At 43.3% G+C, this 4,640-nt stretch overlaps 1 long non-coding RNA gene across 2 annotated transcripts; it reads left to right on the top strand.

Annotated features, from left to right (window-relative positions):
- Nucleotides 1-476: 476 nt before the first annotated feature.
- LOC139438693 (uncharacterized) lies at nt 477-1,622 on the top strand. 2 transcript variants are annotated; one of them, XR_011648402.1, is made up of 3 exons: nt 477-560; nt 1,029-1,079; nt 1,551-1,622. It is a non-coding gene; the product is annotated as an uncharacterized lncRNA (long non-coding RNA). The 2 variants fall into 2 exon arrangements; XR_011648401.1 differs by having other exon boundaries at nt 1,518-1,581.
- The last annotated feature ends 3,018 nt before the right edge of the window (nt 1,623-4,640 follow it).

Raw genomic sequence — 4,640 nt, 5'->3', positions numbered from 1 at the left:
TCGTTCGAACTGGTTTGGATCTGGGACTGGCCGCCCCCATCTGCCCCTACCCCCACCTCGGCCGCCCGAGGCTTTTCTTCGCTCTCCAGCCCCTTCGGCGGCGGGGCTCGAGGTTCTCTAGGTGTTTCTATGACTACATTGTGTGTGTGGGAGGGTCAGCGGTGGGGGTTGCCCGTGAGAGGGCCGTTCCCGGGCGATCATTTATCAATGTCACCCACATAATGATTCTCTCTGCAGCCTCCTATTGATGAGGATAATTACATTAGCTCAGAGTGACTGATCAATGAAAAACCACCACACAAAAACTTCTTTACTCCTCTATAACACCAAAAACCGATACAGAAATAACATAGAAAGCCTGATTTTCTTTCCCTTCCCTATCCACCAATGGATTCTGCGCCCCCACCCCACCCCAAAAAAGGACGGGGGCGTAAAGTAGGAAAATAGAACCAGGTTTGTTTCGTTTAAAGGAGGATGCAGTTTTGCCCGTGAATGCATTTTCTCTAAAAAGTGTTGGCTTCATTTCTCCTTTGGTAAAGAGTATCAACGGATTTGCTAATGTGAGTTGCTTTTAGACTGGTCTGTGGTTTTCCTTCTTTTTTTATGTCTTTCCTCCCCTTTGGGCATTTTTTTTTCCCTGCTTCAAAAAATAACACAATTCTTATATAAATAACTGGAAAAGGGAATTACTCCAGGTCCTCTTTTCTAAGAGCATTTGCCTAAGTCGGGTTTTCTTTTGTCTTTATCACTTCATAAAGTAGCGCAATTAAAGATGATGTTGCATGGAAATAACGGGTGGATCCATAACACGGCGACATAATACGCTATTTTCTCGCCTGAAAGTTTGCAGTTAAATTACGATTTAGCTTTTTCTAGACTTAAAAAATCAATATTTTCTCAATTAAAGAGAATTTTAATGCTTTACGTGAGTTGTTAAAGGCGCTGTAAATTTTACTGCAATGCTTCTTGACTTCGGAATTGATGCAGGAGGAGACCGGTTGATTCTCGTGGTCTTTTTCCTCTCAAAGATCCTAGCCCAGGAACGTCCAGTGCTTTCAGATCAAATCGAGGCAACCAAGGTAAGGAGGATTCCAAGAGGGATGGGACAAGAGTGGGGAGCCTGACAACAGAGCCCTCCAGAGTCAGAGGCCATTGCCGTATATTTTCATCTCTCTGTGTCCCACCTCCTGAAAGTGACAGAAATGCCCATTTTACTCTAATCTTTCTTTAAGGGGAGCACGTTCGACCCCCTTCTGCTCTGTCAGAAAAGAAGCTGCATTTGGGGACCATTCTAGACTCTTACTAAAGCACTCTTTTAAAATCTTTTCCTTAGTTCATCAAATGTTAACTCTAAACTGGCTCTTTCACAAATTCTGCCATCTTTTATGTATTCTGGCCTCTACCTCAGAAATCGTTCCCTACCTTCATGAGCAGGCACTTTTTACAGATGTTTTCTCCTTCCATACGTCCCACCCAGTAAAAGTTCCCGCAGAGAATTAACAGTGGTGTGTTAACAGCCCAGGTCTGCTGCTGCTGCTCTCTCTCTCCAGCAAAGTTGAAATCCAGTCCAGTGGAGCACGGCATTGAACTCACCTTCTGCTGGAGGCCTGCAGAAGCCCGAGGACTTGAGAATTCCAGGCCCTGGGAATTGGTGGGGAGCAAGGTAGTGAAACTTTGAAGAGGTAAGGTAGAGAGGAGGCTAAGAAAACGAGGCCAGACAGGAACCTCATAAGAGAACGAGGACAATTGGGTAAGGCAGAAAAATGAATCTTCGGGACACTTTGTAATTTAAAAAGAAATAATAGTGAAGAAAAATCCAGTCTCTTAAGGTTTTCTATTAAATTTTGCAACCCCAGTGTCTGTTTAGGAACAAGTCCTCAGAGATGCCAGGAAGGGCCTGAATTTCCAAGTGGAACTACTCACAAAGTTCCTTTTTGTACTTCCCTGCTCAGTTAATTTGCTGGGAATGAGAAGACTAAGGAAAAGGCTATGTGTGTGGTGTACCAAGTGCTTAAGTAAGAGTATGACAGAAAGGGGCACCTAGATATAATGAAGCTGCTGTTTTAAGTTGAATAGAAGGGGGGGATAGAGAAAAGGCTACACAACACCTCAATGCACTTAAAAATAATTCTCACCCACCTACCTCCCTTTGTCTCTTTAATCACTCACTGTATTTTGAATGGTACACATAGGTGGGGAGAATTTCTAGTTCATCATCTTTTGTCTGTGGACCCTCCGGATTGATCCCCCTTCCCTTAGATTCCTGACATGTAAGCCTAGACCATGGCCTTTTTTATCAAGTGAGTGGGGCTTTGTTAGTGTATTTGTACTTTTCTGCTTTCAGACTAAGTTTCTCGCTTTGGAGGAGGGAGGGGGTGCAAGAAAGGAGGGGGAGGGGAGTAGAACACAAAGACTTTATCTAGTTCTCACCAAGCAGGTTTCAAAATAGGAATTTAATGGGAAGAAAGACTTAAAAAAGAATTTTAAAAAGAAAAAAAAAAAAGAGGAGAAGGAGAAGGTGAGAATTATTTTATCACAACAGGTTTTCTTGTCCAGAAGAGAGATGATTCTGTAAATATCTTTCCCATTACCGATTCTGCCTCATATTGAAACATTTTCAAATTTTAATCCTTTAGCAGACAAAACCTCAATATAAATATGACAAGGGCCACTGGCAAAAAAAAAAAAAACCCCACAAAAACACGAACTTAAACTCAGTGCTAAGAGGGGAGGGGGGAATGGGGAGGAGAGAGAGAGCCCTTTCTGATTAATAACTAGCAGGGTAATGTTGAGGGCTTTTTCTGCCCGATTGCCTTTTTGAATTAGAGCCGATTTCTTCACACTTCAATAGTGCCTGTCTCCTTTAAAATGACTGGCAGATTTGTTTCTCTTTTTTCTCTCCCAGAGACTTAATGATGTAAATTTTCTAATTAGTTAAATCATATTGCTTAAAGGCCTAATATTTACCGTCTAAGAAATGATCCTCCTGATTTTGACCTCTCGAAATATTCCGAGAAATAGCATTTGGCTTTTAGGTTGAGGGATGAGAAAGGAAGAAGCTCTATTAGGGAAGCAGTTTAGAGGAGAGAAGGCATGAACCCGGGCAACACGTTAAATGAATAGTTGAAGTTGAGCTGGGCTCACACCCCAAGTCCGCTTTTATTTTTTCAATCAGCGAAGATTTAATTGGCAGCCCTCAGGCCCAGCGATCTGATATTTTCTCATTAGTTTCCCATCACTAATCTTGAGTGTTAGATTGGCTTAAAGGTTGTCAACATTTGACCGATTTTATTTAAGGAAAAAAATCACGCATTATGACTCCGGGATGAGATCTGCAAATAAATCCTGCTTGGATCAGCGGAACTAACAGGCGAAAAAAATGTTGACTATTCATCGTCGTATTTAATAAGTTGCATTAATGTGTATTTCAAGGCTGGAGAGAGAGGTTATGTAAGTGCTGCATAGATGCAGATGAAAAGAAAGGGGTTGTGGGAGAAGGGAGTGAACAATAAACCGGGTGAGGAGGTAAAGTGAGACGTAGAAACATTTCGAACCCAGAGTGAATAATCCAAGTGGAAGAGCTATTGAGGGTTTAGGACCTACAATTCCTCCTCCCCTTCCTTTCTTGCAGCTGCGTGAAACTGCAAAGCCAGTATTGCAGCTCAGAGCCGCGGCGGTTTCGTCCAGAGCTAACATTAGAGCGCCCCCTGCTGGTCAGCGGAGCAGACCGCTGCGGGTCCGCCCCTGGCCGAGCCGCCAGGGTTTCTCCGCGCCTCTTCCTACTCGCCTCCGCCTCCCACCCCCCACTTTACGGATTGCTTCCACGGTGCCCCACTTTTGTTCTGCAGTAAAACCCCGCGGCAGGGGAATAATTTGTCAGTAAATGATAAAAAATAAAAATAAAATATGAAAGAGCCCCCACCTTCACTTGGTCGCTGGGGACTAAACTATCAAATGGCTAGGAAACCGACGCGTTTTCTTTTTTAAAATCTATTTTCTGGGTTTTGCTGTAGTTTGTTTGTTTGGGGTGTGTGTGTGTTGTATGTTTCTGCCGTACTGTAGATTCCGAACCCAAGGAAATGTTTTTAATAAATGCTGTAGAAGTTCTTTATAATGGATATCTGATGCGGAAAGAGGTCAATAAAAACAGAATTTTGCATCCTCGCAAAATTAATCTCCCGGAGAATTCGCACCATTTTAGTGAAGTGCTCAGGAATCGCTTTCGGAATCCAGACAATTCCTTGTCACAAATGAACCTTTCCTGAACCACAAAGAAATATCGGCCTCTGCCGATTTTTTTTTTTCTCTCCCAAAAGGGAGAACGGTTTTAAAAGTTGTTACCATACCCCCGGTACACACACACATACTGGTCTTTTCCACGCGTGTACCTGATCTTTTCAGCCCGTTTCCCAATTTTGCTTGAAACGGAAAGGGTAGTTGGAGAACACCAAAATAAGCCTCCAGTGTCTTTGACACTTGATCTTAATATGGTGCTTCACGTCAAATGCAAGGTGCGGGACTGGTCCTATTTGAGGGTGTTTGGGATATTTTGCAACTGTTCCGGCACGTAGCGGAGTTTTCTCGGCTTCCCAATTAATCTTGCCCGGGATTTATGACCTCTATCCAAGGCGAAGGCGCTC

Source organism: Dasypus novemcinctus, chromosome 3, assembly GCF_030445035.2.
Source record: "Dasypus novemcinctus isolate mDasNov1 chromosome 3, mDasNov1.1.hap2, whole genome shotgun sequence".
Classification (NCBI taxonomy): Eukaryota; Metazoa; Chordata; class Mammalia; order Cingulata; family Dasypodidae; genus Dasypus; species Dasypus novemcinctus.
The sequence above is the reverse complement of the archived record's forward strand: the minus strand, read 5'-3'. Positions and strand labels throughout refer to the sequence as shown.